Source organism: Oncorhynchus mykiss, chromosome 10, assembly GCF_013265735.2.
Source record: "Oncorhynchus mykiss isolate Arlee chromosome 10, USDA_OmykA_1.1, whole genome shotgun sequence".
Lineage (NCBI taxonomy): Eukaryota > Metazoa > Chordata > Actinopteri > Salmoniformes > Salmonidae > Oncorhynchus > Oncorhynchus mykiss.
The window spans coordinates 31,424,625-31,441,253 of NC_048574.1; the positions used below are offsets into that span (position 1 = coordinate 31,424,625).

At 42.3% G+C, this 16,629-nt stretch overlaps 1 pseudogene; it reads left to right on the plus strand.

Annotated features, from left to right (window-relative positions):
• LOC110534886 overlaps positions 1–16,629 on the plus strand; it is a 66,664-nt pseudogene that overhangs the window by 38,405 nt on the left and 11,630 nt on the right.

The window sequence follows — 16,629 nt, forward strand, 5'->3', positions numbered from 1 at the left end:
ATGAGTGTCATCTGATGAAGATCATCAAAGGTTAGTGATTCATTTTATCTCTATTTCTGCTTTTTGTGACTCCTCTCTTTGGCTGGAAAAATGGCTGTGTTTTTTTGTGGCTTGGTGGTGACCTAACATAATCGTTTGTGGTGGTTTCGCTGTAAATCCTTTTTGAAATCAGACACTGTGGCACGATTAACAAGACATTTATCTTTTAAATGGTGTAAAATACTTGTATGCTTGAGGAATTTTAATTATGAGATTTTTGTTGTTTTGAATTTGGCTCCCTGCACTTTCACTGGCTGCGGGGGGGTTCCGCTAGCGGAACGGGGTTCCCCAGTCCTAGACAGGTTAAGAACCTGCTCCTGACTCGTTTATTCCACCTTTCTGCTGTAGAGCAACCTCAAAGTACTCGGGCTGCTGACAGTGCGTTTATTTATTTTGGGATATGAATACCGATTATGTTCACTTCACCATTAGATCATTTTATTGGTAAACTAAAAGGTAATGTAAAAGTAAAATGTTGTAGTGATCCAGTACGTGATATGGCACACTTATCATAGTTTGGTTGTAATCCAGAGAGCTAAGATAAATTATTTAGATCCTCTATGAGGCTGTGCAGGGATCTAAATTGTGGATTTAAAAGAAAACATGAATTGTCAGCGTACAATGGCATCTTTGTTTTTAAGCTCTAGATTTCAAGCACCAAGATATTATTGTTGGATCTGATTTTAATAGCCAACATGTCAAATGGTCATAATAAATAAATATGACGATAGAGGACAACCCTGTTTTACTCCTCTTAACAGTTACTGAGAAGTAGCCATTATTTACAATTTTACACTTGGGGTTACTATAGCTAACTTTCAAATCAAATTGTATTAGTCACATGTGCCAAAAACAACAGGTGTAGACCTTACAGTGAAATTCTTACTTACAAGCCCCTAACCAACAATAGTCTCAAAGAAATACGGATAACAAAAAGCAGCAGTAAAATAAAAATAGTAAGACTATATACAGGGGAGTACCGATACAGAGTCAATGTGCGGGGGCACAAGATTAGTTCAGGTAATATGTAGGTAGTTATAAAAGTGACTATGTATAGATGACAACAGAGAGCTGCATGGTGTAAAGAGAGGGTGAGGGGGAACTGCAAATAGTCTGGGTAGCCATTTGACTAGATTTTCAGGAGTCTTATGGTTTGGGGGTAGAAGCTGTATAGAAGCCTTTTGGACCTAGACTTGGAAATCCACTACCGCTTGCCATGCGGTAGCAGAGAGAACAATCTATGACTAGGGTGGCTGGAGTAGTCAACATATTTTAGGGCCTTTCTCTGACACTGCCTGGTAATAGAGGTCCTGGATGGCAGGATGCTTGGTCCCAGTGATGTACTGGGCCATTCGCACTACCCTCTACAGTGCCTTGCGGTCGGAGGCCGAGCCATTGCCATACCAACCAGGATGCTCTCGATGGTGCAGCTGTAGAACCTTTTGAGGATCTGAGGACCCATGCCAAATGTTTTCAGTCTCCTGAGGGGGAATAGGTTTTGTCGTGCCCTCTTCACGACCGTCTTATTGTGCTTGGACCATGTTAGTTTGTTGGTGATTTGGACACCAAGGAACTTGAAGCGCTCAACCTGCTCCACTACAGCCCCATTGATGAGAATGGGGGCGTGCTCAGTCCTCTTTTTCCTGTAGTCCACAATCATCTCTTTTGTCTAGATCACATTGAGAGAGAGGTTGTTGTCATGGCACCACACGGACAGGTCTCTGACCTCCTCCCTATAGGCTGTCTTATTGTTGTCGGTGATCAGGTCTACCACTGTTGTGTCATCACCAAATGTAATGGTGTTGGAGTCGTGCTTGGCTGTGCAGTCATGAGTGAACAGTGAGTACAGGAGGGGACTGAGCACGCACCCCTGAGGGGCACCTGTGCTGAGGATCAGCATGGCGGATGTGTTGTTACCTACCCTTACCACCTGGGGGCGGGCCGTCCGGAAGTCTGATCCAGTTGCAGAGGGAGGTGTTTAGTCCCAGGGTCCTTAGCTTAGTGATGAGCTTTGAGGGCACTATGGTGTTGAACATTGAGCTGTAGTCAATGAATAGCATTCTCACATAGGTGTTCCTTTTGTCCAGGTGTGAAAGGGCAGTGTGGAGTGCAATAGAGATTGCATCATCTGTGGATCTGTTTGCGTGGTATGCAAATTGGAGTGGGTCTAGGGTTTCTGGGATGATGGTGTTGATGTGAGCCATGAACAGCCTTTCAAAGCACTTCATGGCTACAGAGGTGGGTGCTATGGGTCGCTAGTCATTTAGGCAGGTTACCTTAGTGTTCTTGGGCACAGGGACTATGGTGATCTGCTTGAAACATGTTGGTATTACAGACTCGGACAGGGAGAGGTTGAAAATGTCAGTGAAGGCACTTGCCAGTTGGTCAGTGTGTACTCGCAGTACACGTCCTGGTAATCTGTCCGGCCCTGAGGCCTTGCGAATGTTGACCTGTTCAAAGGTCTCACTGCGGAGAGCGTGATCAGACAGTCTTCCGGAACAGCTGCTGCTCTCATGCACGTTTCAGTGTTATTTGCCTCAAAGCGATCATAGAAGTAATTTAGCTCATCTGGTAGGCTCGTGTCACTGGGCAGCTCTCGGCTGTGCTTCCCTTTGTAGTCTGTAATGGTTTGCAAGCCCTGCCACATCGGACGAGCGTCGTAGTGCGATTCGATCGTAGTCCTGTATTGACGCTTTGCCTGTTTGATGGTTCGTCGGAGGGCATAGCAGGATTTCTTATAAGCTTCCGGGTTAGAGTCCGACTCCTTGAAAGCGGCAGCTTCTGGTTGGGGTATGTACGAACGGGTCACTGTGGGGACGACGTCCTTGATGCACTTATTGATGAAGCCAATGACTGATGTGGTGTACTCCTCAATGCCATCGGAGGAATCCAGGAACATATTCCAGTCTGTGTTAGCAAAATAGTCCTGTAGCTTAGCATCTTCCTCTGACCACTTTTTTATTTATCTAGTCACTGGTGCTTCCTGCTTTAATTTTCCTTGTAAGCAGGAATCAGGAGGATATAATTATGGTCAGATTTGTCAAATGGAGGCGAGGGAGAGTTTTGTATGCGTCTCTGTGTGTGGAGTATAGGTGGTCCAGAGTTATTTTTCCTCTGGTTGCACATTTAACATGCTGATAGAAATTTGGTAAAAAAATATTTAAGCTGGGTGAGTGTTTTCTTGTTTGCTTATGGCTTAGTGCCAGCCTCTCACTGTTGTGGTATGTAAACAGCTACAAAGAAAAAAGATGAAAACGCTCTAGGTAAGTAATGTGGTCTACAGCTTATAATGAGATACTCTACCTCAGGCGAGCAATAGATTGAAACTTCCTTAGAGATGGTGCACCAGCTGTTGTTTACAAAAATACATAGACCGCCTCCCCTTGTCAGACGCCACTTTTCTATCCTGCCCAGTACATCATATCACCAGCCAGCTGTACGTTGATATTGCCGTCGTTCAGCCACGACTCCGTAAAGCATAAGATGTTACCGTTTTTAATGGCCCATTGGTAGTTTAATCTCTGTGTAACTAGTCGATATTATTCTCCAAAGACTGCACGTTTGCTAGCAGAATGGAGGAAAATGGGTGTTTATTCGATCGCCTACGAATTCTCAGACGGGAACCCGACCTCTTTCTCCGCCTCCTCTTCACGCAGATCACGGGGATCGGGGCCTGTTCCCGAGGAAGCAGTATATCCTTCGCGTGGGCTCGTCAGAGTCATGAAAAAGGATTCTGCTAGTCTGTGGTGAGTAATCGCAGTCCTGATATGGAGAAGTTATTTTCCTCAATTAAAATAGTCCAGGCATTTATATATAAATTCTAGTGTCGTGTCTTTACTATCATTACATTGAAGACTTAGTTTTTATCAAAGATTCTCTGTAATTAGTATTACGCGATCAAACTGATTAATCATGTAACTCTAATTAACTAGGAAGTCGGGGCACCAAGGAAAATATTCAGATTACAAAGTTATAATTTCCCAATATAACCTTTCAGATATTTTATCTAAGTTTATCGATAGCATATTATAACATTATGTACACTAAGCATTAAGTAGCTAGGTCACGAAAATCAGAAAAGCAATATGAATCGTTTACCTTTGATCTTCGGATGTTTTCACTCACGAGACTCCCAGTTACACAACAAATGTTCCTTTTGTTCCATAAAGATAATTTTTATACCCAAAATACCTCAGTTTGTTTGTCGCGTTATGTTCAGAAATGCACAGGAAAGAGCGGTCACGACAACGCAGACGTATATTCCAAATAATATCCATAATGTCCACAGAAACATGTCAAACGTTTTTTATAATCAATCCTCAGGTTGTTTTTAAAATATATATTCGATAATATATCAAACGGGTGTGTAGGTTTTTCAAAAACACCGGGAGAAACAATGGCCGCTTTACTCTGTAGCGCAAAACTCACTCTGAGAGCCCCCACCTATCTACTTACGCAATGTGACATTTCACACTCATTTTTCAAAATAAAAGCCTGAAACTATGTCTAAAGACTGTTGACACCTTAGGGAAGCCATATACAAAGGAATCTGGTTGATATCCCTTTAAATGGAGGATAGGCATGCATAGGAACAGAGAGGTTTCAAAATAAGAGGCACTTCCTGATTGGATTTTCCTCAGGTTTTCGCCTGCAATATCAGTTCTGTTATACTCACAGACAATATTTTTACAGTTTTCTATCCTAATATGACAATTATATGCCTATTCTAGTTTCTGGGGCTGATAAATAGGCAGTTTCAATTGGGTATGTTTTTTAGCCAAAAACTAAAATACTGACCCCTACACGCAAAAGGTTAATGTTCCAACCGGACAATTCCTTTGTCTGTACAAATTAAGTGGAATGTAGCTATTTTTCACGTGAGCGAGACCGAGGCTGTGGCACTCTGCCAGACCACTCACTCAAAGAGCTCTTATGAGCCCCTCCTTTAGAGTAGAATCTTCAAAACAGTTTGTAAATACTGTTGACATCTAGTGGAAGCCTTGGGAAGTGAAACATAACTAATATCCCACGGTATCTTCAATGGGGGCTGAGTGGAAAAACTACAAGAGTGCAGGCTGCTCCCACGGACAGTAGCCCAGCCCGGCATGTGAGTCAAGGTGATCAGAGGCAAATAAGCACAGCTAACGGTGCTAATGAGCTATTCTCTTTCCCCTACAAAAGAGATGGGAGAAAGAAAAGAGTGTTTGCTTCTCCAAAGGAGACGGCGTACCTTGCGTAATCTACGACAACCAAGATGTACTCGTGTCCTCTTTCAGGAGGGGTCCCACGAGGTCCATAGCTATGCGTTCGAAAGGAGTCTCTATAATGGGGAGAGGAACCAAAAGGATTACGCAGGTGTGGCCGTGGGGCCGTACACTGACATTGATCACACGTCCAACAATACCTGGCCACATCTCGGGTGACACGGGGCCAATAGAACCTCTGCATGATTTGTTGAGCGTTTTGTCCCGTGCCAGGTGTCCTCCTAGGATGTGGGAATCGACTAGCTGTAGGACAGTATCCCTTTATGGTCTAGGCACCATTAGAAATTCCTGTTCTTCCCCCCCTCGTTGCATGACCCAATACGAGAGGCCCCGCATGATTGCATAGTAGGGAAGAGAGAGCTCACCTGAAGGTTGATCACCTTCACCTTCCTCATTGCATCCCATAGGTCTGGGTCTCTATGCTGAGAGGTACTGAACTATCCCTTTAATTCTTGGGGCAGGTCGACCTCGGTAGAGTGGTGTGGAGGTTGTTCCCCATCCCCGTCGTGGGAGCCCAAGGAGAATCGCTTCCATGTTACCTCTGATCAATCAATCAAATGTATTTATATAGCCCTTCTTACATCAGTCTGTGTGGGTGGACCATTTCAGTTTATCCGTGATGTGTACGCCGAGGAACTTAAAACTTTCCACCCTCTCCACTACTGTCCCATCGATGGGGATAGGGGGGTGCTCCCTCTGCTGTTTCCTGAAGTCCACGATCAGCTCCTTTGCTTTGTTGACATTGAGTGTGAGGTTATTTTCCTGACACCACACTCCGAGGGCCCTCACCACCTCCCTGTAGGCCGTCTCGTCATTGTTGGTAATCAAGCCTACCACTGTAGTGTCGTCTGCAAACTTTATGATTGAGTTGGAGGCGTGCATGGACACGCAGTCTTGGGTGAACAGGGAGTACAGGAACGGGCTGAGAACCTACCATTGTGGGGCCCCAGTGTTGAGGATCAGCGGGGTGGAGATGTTGTTTCCTACCCTCACCACCTGGGGGCGGCCCATCAAAGTTCAGGACCCAGTTGCACAGAACGGGGTCAAGACCCAGGGTAGTCTCTCAAAGCACTTCATGATGACGGAGTTGAGTGCTACGGGGCGATAGTTGTTTAGCTCAGTTACTTTAGCTTTCTTGGGAACAGGAATGTTGCAGGAATGTGTCTTCATTCAGGTTACAACCTCTCACTTTCGGTTATTTGAAAATGAAATAATCTCCAAAATATGCTGGTTGCAATTTCAGTTTAATCCACCAGAAAAAAACAGAAGTATTACAACAAATATTATGATTAAACTCAAATACACTCATTGATGAATAAAAAGAAAAACGTTTTGAGATTTTCTTTTAACTATATAATCTTTAATGATATAATTAGGACTGGTGGACTTATGTCACACATGCAGCTAACAAAAATATATGGAAATGTCAAGCTCTATCCAAAATTACAACCAACTGATTGCAGTATTACCTCAATTGGAGGACGAAAGTGGAACGGGGAGAATGTAAGGAACTTCTCTGTCGACCCTACATTAAAGACCAAAATTGTTTAAAAAAAATATTGTGATGAATAAAAGAAGTATACTAGTTGCATTTAAGGACCAGAAAATTGACAGCTGCAAAATATAAAATATAGTTCGGAAGAGATTTTTGCTGTGTTTATGAACTGATGCATAAAACAATGCCGGATTCATCACTTTACATTTAACTTATTATACAAAATTCTTGCAACGAATAGAATGTTATCTACGGTGCATTTGGAAAGTATTCAGACCACTTGACTATTTCCCAATTTTGTTACATTACAGCCTTTTTCTAAAATGTATTAAATAGTTGTTTCCCCTCATCAATCTACACACAATACCCCAAAATGATAAAGCAATAACAGTATTTTTTTTGCAAATGTATGGTGGAAAAAACTGATAATATTTTACTTAAGTATTCAGCCCCTTTACTCAGTATTTTGTTGAAGCACCTTTAGGCAGCGATTACAACCTTCTTGGGTATGAAGCTACAGGCTTGGCACACCTGTTTGTTTTGGATGGGGAGCATCGCTGCACACCTATTTTCAGGTCTCGCCAGAGAGTTTCTATCGGGTTCAAGTCTGAGCTCTGGATGGGCTACTCAACGACTTTCAGAGACTTGACCCGAAGCCACTCCTTCGACCAAGTCTGACGTACTGAGTGCTCTGGCGCAGCTTTTCATCAAGGGTCTATGTACTTTGCTTCGTTCATCTTTTCCTCGATCCTGACTAGTCTCCCAGTCCCTGCCACTGAAAAACATCCCCACCACATGATGCTGCCACCAGCATGCTTCACTGTAGGGATGGTGTCAGATTTCCTCCAGATGTGACACTTGGCATTCAGGCCAAAGAGTTCAATCTTGGTTTCATCAGACCAGATAATCTTGTTTCTCATGGTCAGAGTCCTATTAGGTGCCTTTTGGCTGCAGCAATGGTTGTCCTTCTGGAAAGTTCTCCCATCTCCACAGAGGAACTCTGTAGCTCTGTCAGAGTGACCATCATTTTCTTGGTCACCTCCTGACCAAGGCCCTTCTCCCCAGATTGCTCAGTTTGGCCGTGCGGTTTTGGTGGTTCGAGACTAATTCCATTTTAAGAATGATGGAGACAACTGCGTTCTTGGGGACCTTCAAAGCTGCCAACATTTTTTGGTACCCTTCCCCAGATCTGTGCCCCGACACAATCCTTTCTCGGAGCTCTACGGACAGTTCCTTCGACCTCATGGCTTGGTTTTTGTTCTGACATACACTGTCAACTGTGGGACCTTATATATATTAGACAGGTGTGTGCCTTTCCAAATCAATTGAATTTACCACAGGTGGACTCCAATCAAGTTGTTGAAACAGCTCAATTTTGAATCTCATAGCAAAGGGTCTGAATACAAAATGTGTAAAAGCCAAGGGGGCTGAATACTTTCTGAATGCACTGTATATGGGGGATACAACCATCCTAGCTCGGGCAGATTTTTCTGTGAACATACTTGTCTTGGTACTGCCAATATGTAGCTTGTTTTTGATTGGTGGTTCAGGAATGGCTGAAAATATCATAACATTTATCTAAAGCTAGCTCTGCAAATAGCCCTGCTGGGCGACTTGAAAAGCCGTACTCAATCTATCAATAAAATAACAATACTCTTGGTCATCTTTCATTTTTTAATACTGGAGAAACTATGAGATTAGAAAGCTTCAGAACTTTTGTGAAACATCACAGCACAGTTGAAACATATATGGCAAGTTGCAGCGACGAGACAAGATCGTAAATGGGTATGACAGAAAAGGGGGGGGGGGGGGGTTAATATAAACAGTATCTTTTTTAATGAGCCCACAATCTATGTTACTTGCTTACTTTAATCCGGTAAAACACAATTTTCAATAGGTTGTCACTCAACTAATTAAACCTAATATCTCGCAAGCCATGTTAGCGTTTTAATGCCAAAGGTGCCGAGGAGATGTGGTCAGCTTGCAAGCTGGGCACAGTGTGCTGTTTGACAAGGTTGTATTACTTGGAGTTATTTGGCGTGCAAAATGACTTGGAGATCAATGACTGTCCAAACAGTTACATCCAGTTAGACACTGAAGGGGATGACGAATCAGTTGTGACAGAAGATGAGGTATTTTTGGAAACTAGTTGGAATGTAATATGAGCAAAATACATTTCTAGAACAAACTTTTGTGAACTGGCGGTTCGTAAAGATTGAATATGTTTTCTGACCAATGCATGCTACGTTTGGATCAGTTTGGGGTCTGTGGAACAATGCACTTGTATCTTAAACATTGTAATTGGTGACCGATGTGTATCGGTGAATCGTTACATCCCTATAATATACACATTAATGCTGTTGTACTCCACCTTGTCTCCTATAGGACTGGATCTACAGGCAGCTGTGTGAGACGTCCAGTCCTCTCCACACCCAGCTGCTACCCCTCATCAACGTCTACATCAACTCCATCCTCACCCCGGACCTCCAAGGCCAACCCCAAGGCCGCCAACCCCAAGGCCGCCAATCACCGAGCAGGAGGTCCTCACCGTCTAGCAGGGCTCAGATGGGGTGAGTGTTGTCACTGCATAAACACATCTACACAAATACACAGTAACCAAAGGGTTAACTATGCTGTAAATGTCTCTGAATGTATTAATTGAGTCAGTACAGATTGATACATTTGTGTTCAATTGAATTGGAGGTCAAAACCCATTTCATCAATGGCTAATAATTAGAAAAACTTGTAGGGTTGCAGAATTCCAGTACATTTCCCCAAATTTCTTGGTTTTCCAGAAATCCTGTTTAGAAGATTCCAGAATTCCTGATTATTCCCTGCTGATTCCGTGACTCTTCCACCTGGGAATTTTGGCTAACTTACTGGAATTTTGCATCCCTAGAGTCACGTCAACCTAGCCTAATTAAAAGCCCCCAGATAGTATGTCCTTGTATGTACATACATACATACATCCATACATACATACATACATACATGTACATACACTAAGTTGACTGTGCCTTTTTCAACAGCTTGGAAAATTCCAGAAAATTATTTAGAAGCTTCTGATAGGCTAATTGAGATCATTTGAGTCAATTGGAGGTGTACCTGTGGATGTATTTCAAGGCCTACCTTCAAACTCAGTGCCTCTTTGCTTGACATCATGGGAAAATCCAAAGAAATCAGCCAAGACCTCAGAAATTTTTTTGTAGACCTCCACATGTCTGGTTCATCGTTGGGAGCAATTTCCAGACGCCTGAAGGTACCACGTTCATCTGTACAAACAATAGTATGCAAGTATAAACACCATGGGACCACGCAGCCGTCATACCGCTCAGGAAGGAGATGAGTTCTATCGTCCAAAAAGTTTGACCCAAGTTAAACAATTTAAAGGCAATGCTACCAAATACGAATTGAGTGTATGTACATTTCTGACCCAAGGGGAATATGATGAAAGAAATAAAACCTGAAATAAATCATTCTCTCTACTATTATTCTGACATTTCACATTCTTAAAATAAAGTGGTGATCCTAACTGACCTAAGAAAGGGAATTTTTACTTCGATTAAATGTCAGGAATTGTGAAAAACTGAGTTTAAATGTATTTGGTTAAGGTGTTTGTAAACTTCCGACTTCAACTGTTTTCTGTGTGTGTGTGTATATATATTTGTGTGTGTGTGTGTGTGTGCATATCTCTCTATCCTTCCCTCTGCATGCTGTAAAATGTTGATAACTAACGGGTTGTAAAAGTTTTTTACACAATTGCTGAGTGGATCACATTTGAAAAGCAGGCAGTGACATTAAACCACCATGTAAAGACGTTTTCAACATCAAATAATAGTTGGTCAGTTTCAATTAATCCAGTCATTCATTATGTTTGGAGGCCATTGGGAGTAAATTGCCTTCAATATCATTAAGGTCTCCCCGAGCTATTGGGCTGTCAGCAGCCACTGACTGATATGATATTTCATGATGTCATACATCAGCCATGCTGTATAGATGTCCCGTCATCCACTTGATTATTTTATTCCGCCTTGGTCGCCCTAGAAGGAGAGTCCATTTGTTGCTAGTGGTCCGTTGGCCCTGCAGTGTAGAACACTGGGGTGACCTGCCCCTGACCTCTACTCGTCTCTTTTTCTCCCTCTTCTCTCAGGTCTTGTTCTCTCCATCACTATCCGTCTCGCTCTCTGGCAGGTTGAGGGTGGTCGAGGGGTGCGTTCCAGATACAGCATCACCACACAGCTCCTCATCCTCTACTATATTCTGTCCTATGAAGAGGCTCTAATGGCCATTACTAAACAACTTTGTACGTATCCTGCTGTACAGTGTCTCCTCCTGGCTATGTACCATAGTGTATGCTACTCCTGAACTCCATTCATTCAGCCACACTTGGCTTCTCTCCGAGCCACCCTGTTGCTGCTTATTCTTCTCCTCCTCTTTCATTGTTTTCTCCTCCATTGAAGTTGGTATGCTGTGTTTGAGAAGGTCAGACAGAGAAAGTGTGTCGTGGAGCCAAGAGAAAGACGGGTTTTGTCCTTTGTTGTTAAGCTACTAGGAGACTCTCTATTGCTTTGGGGGTTTCCTTCCCCCAGCTAGGCTTTCTCTCAGGAGAGGTGTTACCTAGGGCTGTTGTGGTGATCATATTACTGCTACACCAGCAGTCATGGGTCATGACTGCGGTAAAATAATCTCCTCTTATGCACTAATGGCCTGGTACACAGGGCTCTATAGTACCTCTAACTACTCTGACATCAATGCAAGTGCAATCAAAAATCGCATTAAACATTTATCAAAAGAGTATTGTGCTTTTTAAACTCACCTCACTGTGTTTGATCAATTTGAAGAAAGAAGTTCAACAATGGGTTAAAACTGAGTGGAAACATGGTCATTGTGGATGTTGTTTCAAAGCCTGTTTCAAACAATGAAATGGACCGTGCTTTCTAAGGTGAAGATGAATAATTCAAAGCACCCATACACATATTAGAGCTTATGTATACGCTTAGGCCTATATATGAGCCCAAGCCTGAAAAAACAAAACTTAATTAAAATGATTATTGTGCGGTTATACATTACATTGCCTACCGCATATTACGCACGGCAGAAAACATTAAAACTGATTTAAGATATATTTATATTCATTATGGATCCCTATTCTCTTCCTGGGGTCCAGCAAAATTAAGGCAGTTTGTACAATTTTAAAAACATTACAATACATTCACAGATTTTACAACACATTCTGTGCCCTCAGGCCCCTAATTCATCACTAACACACATCTACAGTACTAAATCCATGTGTATGTTATTGTGTGTATGCGTGTGTCTGAACCTATGTTTGAGTTGCTTCACAGTCCCCGCTGTTCCATAAGATGTATTTTTAGCAGTTTTTTAAAGCTCTATGAAGTACTGTGTGCTTCCCGACTCTTCTGGACTTGGGGACTGTGAAGAGACCTCTGCTGGCATGTCTTGTTGGGTATGGACGGGTGTCCAAGCTGTGTGCTAGTCATTTTGACAGCTCGTCAACATCTCGTCAACATGTCAATACCTCTCACAAATACAAGTAGTGATGAAGTCAATCTCTCCTCTACTTTGAGCCAGGAGACATTGACATGCATATTATTAATGTTAGCACTCTGTGTACATCCGAGGGCCAGCCGTGCTGCCCTATTCTGAGCCTATTGAAATGTCCCTTTTTGTGGTTCCTGACCACACGACTGAACAATAGTCCAGGTGCGACAAAATTAGGGCCTGTAGGACCTGCCTTGTTGATAGTGCTGTTAAAACTTCTTCAGGCTAGGGTCCTTTTTTATAAATTTCCGCCTGACTGACGTGCCCAAAGTAAACTGCCTGTTACTCAGGCCCAGAAGCCAGGATATGCATATAATTGGTACCATTGGAAAGAAGACACTTTTAAGTTTTTAGAAATGTTTAAATAATGTAGGAGACTATAACACAACAGATATGGTAGGAGAAAATCCAAAGATAAACCAACCGGAATGTTTTTGTTTGGTTGAGAGCCCATACTCTTACAATGGAAAGTAAAGGGAAACAATTAAATCTAGCTCCCAGTATGGGCAATAAACCTAACAAGACCGCATTCCAGAGCATGAGTTACAGTTTTTTCCGATTGCTAAACGACAGTGGACACAACTGGAGTCACATGTGCAAAACTCTAACTACAGTCTGCACAGCAGCAGTTCATGTGGACCAAACTCTAGTTCGTTTTTCATTGCTTGAACACAGTTTTCAAAACTCTACACACTTATCCCATGACTTTAACCACAACCTGCACAACACTGGATTTCCAGCACTTTGTTCAAATGCTAACACACTGCTGTCAAAACTGTGAACCACACATTCAAAACGGAATAGATTTCAGCCTTGTGCCTTTCAAACACTGCTGATTGCAATTTCAGCTGAAAGGCTAAGCAGGTGTCTTGTTTTAGACTTGTTAGTGAACACACACACATATTACAGTATATATAGGTAGAGCTCAGAAAGACTCATTTTGGAAATGGAACAAGGAAGATGGGTTTGTGGAGGGAGAAGGGTGGCAGGGAGAGGGCGGATGCGTGGAGGAAGACAAAGAAGACAAAGAGCTGTTATTTCAGATGAAATAAGGGCTACACTTATAGACCATGTCGTGAACCATGGTCTCTCATTGAGAGAGGCAGGGTTGAGGGTGCAACCCAATCTGCAAAGATCAACAGTGGCATCTGTAATGTGAATTTTCCATCATGCAAACAGGTGAGAGTTACATCCTTACAGTAAATGAAACATTACAGGAATCTATTTTGTATTGCAATTATAGAATATTTACCACGATATATATTACAGTAAGTTTGACTGTAAAATATATTTTTACAACAGGACCCAAAGGCTGCCCCCAACAGGGGGAAGAGGAAAAATATTTTCAGATCCGCAGGAAAATGCTATTGTTGACATGGTTGTTGTCAACAATGCAATAAAACTGCGGGAGATTCAAGATAGAGTGCTGGCTGATAATGATATATTTGAAAATGTTAATTCTGTCAGCACAACAACTATTGCTCGAGTCCTAAAGAAACACCAAGTTACAATGAAACAGTTATACACTGTACCGGTCGAGAGAAACAGTGAACGGGTAAAAGAGCAAAGATACCAATATGTCCAGGTAAGACGTCTGAGGTTACGTACACAGCTATACAAAATATTTACAGTAAAAAAAAACACTAGCATTTCTACAGTAAAACTGTGCACTTACTGTTTTTCAGAGAGTAATGGAGGTGGAAGCACTGGAAAGACCACATTCATTTGTATTTATCGATGAAGCTGGATTTAACCTTGCCAAAACACGGCACAGAGGAAGGAATGTTATAGGTCAAAGGGCCACTGTGGAGGTTCCAGGCCAAAGGGGGGGAAATATCACCATGTGTGCTGCAATGGCCAATGATGGTTTGCTTCTCAACACACCACTCATTGGCCCATACAACACAGAAAGGCTTATAGCTTTCCTAGAACAGCTCTATGCTCAGCTAGTGCCAGCAGAACAGGGGGAGCCAGTAAGAAACCCCCAAGTTTTTGTCATAGGTTGCGATAACGTTGCTTTTCACCACTCTGCAGCTGTCACAGATTGGTTTGCAGCACATCACAGATTTATGGTTTTGTACCTGCCTGCATATTCACCCTTCCTCAATCCAATAGAGGAGTTTTTCTCTGCCTGGAGGTGGAAAGTGTTTGGTCACCACCCACATGACCAAATGTCTCTTTTGGAAGCCATGCGTGCCGGATGTGAGGACACGAGTCCAGAGGACTGCCAGGGATGGATAAGGCACTCCAGAAGGTTCTTCCCCAGGTGCATGGCAAGAGAAAACATTAGATGTGATGTTGAAGAAAACCTGTGGCCTGATGCTAGAGAGAGGCAGGATTAGCTCCTCAATTATTTGTTCGAATTACAGTATGTACTTTTAGTTTCTACCTTTTTTTTCTCATTACTGTAATTCCGTAAATTACTACAGACTATTGAAGCAAACTGCTAATTTTCATTTACCTTAAAGAATTGTTATGTTCTAAAAATTGTAATAAATCATGTGAAAGAATGTCACTCTTTTCTTTGAAGAAAATATTACTTTGTATGAAGTCACTGAAATTGTTCAAACTGTAATGATGAATAGTTTGTATTTTCTGTATTGGTGTTTGATGCTAGTGTTTTTACTCTCAGTGTGTTCTGAGTGACAGTGTGTGTTATCTCAGTGAGGGTTGTGCATAGTGTTTGGCTGCACTGAGCGTGTTTTGAGCCATGTGTTAAGAGTTGTGTTGCTTGGAATGAGTTTTGCAGGTGATGTGAACTGTTTAGCTCAGGTGACTGTTGGTAGTGCAGACTGTGGTTAGAGTTTTGCACATGTGACTCCAGTTGTGCCCACTGTCGTTTAGCAATCGAAAAAAACTGTAATGTTTCTGTTCTATAAGGTACCAGGGAGAGATGGCTCGTGGCCAGACCCTGTTTTATACACAATGAGAACAGTTTTTAAAGCAGATACTGTCTGTTAATAATTAGTATCTTTCATACAAATCTTAACCTTGTGACCCATTCCATACATCTGTTGTTTGTCATGAACATTCAGGAGGATGTGCTTTACTATAAAAAGGGTTGTATTATTTGTCTCGGGGCTATCAACAAATCATCTGAGGGTGATTCGTCGACCAGCCATCGTTATCGCAGAGCACTCAATCGATTCACTTTATATATGTGTGTTGTATTGACCTGCTCCCTTATTAATAAGTGAATAAAGATTTAGTTTAAGTATAACTCTGTCTTGTGTGATAAGTTTGTCTCCTCATTTGATAGTAAATTAATTAACCACCACAGCGCATATCAGCAGCTTGTATGTGGATTGTATGCGTGGACGCCTGGACGTGTTCATGTTAACGGTCAATTACCGTGAGACCGGCAGTCTTTCGCATGACAATAACTGGCTGACAAAATGTAATATTTTCCACCTCCCTAGTGTTACCTACTACACTTAGCAGAATCAGTATTTCTTGGATGATAAGAGGTCTTCCCACCTTTCATTAGTCATCATTTACATCAGTGTTAGTTTAATAATATGCTCTGCTTTCCTCTTAATTGTTGTGTTGATCTAAGTGCCGATATACCCTCCAAGCAGAAATAAGGATTCCCATCAGCGGTGTGTTAATGAAGCCATGTCAGTAAAGAATCACCCCACTCTGGAAGCACTCACACTGAGTGTTTTTAAATGGACAGCAGGGCCAAATTAACCTCTCCTCTCCTTCCTCTCACCTCAGCTCTGTTGCAGAGGAAGTCCAAGTCGTACTCTGCAACACTCATGGACCAGATCCCCATCAAATACCTAATCACCCAGGCCCAGGGCCTGCAACAGGAGCTGGGTGTAAGTACAGCAAATGTACAGGGTATCCCTGAGTATTTATTACAGTAAGAAGAGGTTAGCGCGTCTTTGAATGTACATATTGTTAATCGTCATTAATCGTCACAAAGGTGATGAATGAAATGACAAATATGACGAGATCTCCTTTCTGCCCAAAAAGCTACCATTCACGCTACCATTCACTAGCTCTGCAAGTGTTATATTATCAAATTACTTTCGTTACTCACCAAATATGCCTGGCCTGGCTGCAACTATTATAATTTACTGCCGTTTCACACAGTATGTACGTCCAAGAAAGGTAAAAAAAATTATAATACAAGCAACCAAAAAAAGATAAATGTAGCATTTTTGACCAGAAGAGGCACCTTTTGTGGAAGTACATGCCGGGTTTAACGGCAGTAAATGACAATAGTTGCATGCAGCTTGAATGGTAGCTTTCTGGTGCGGAGAG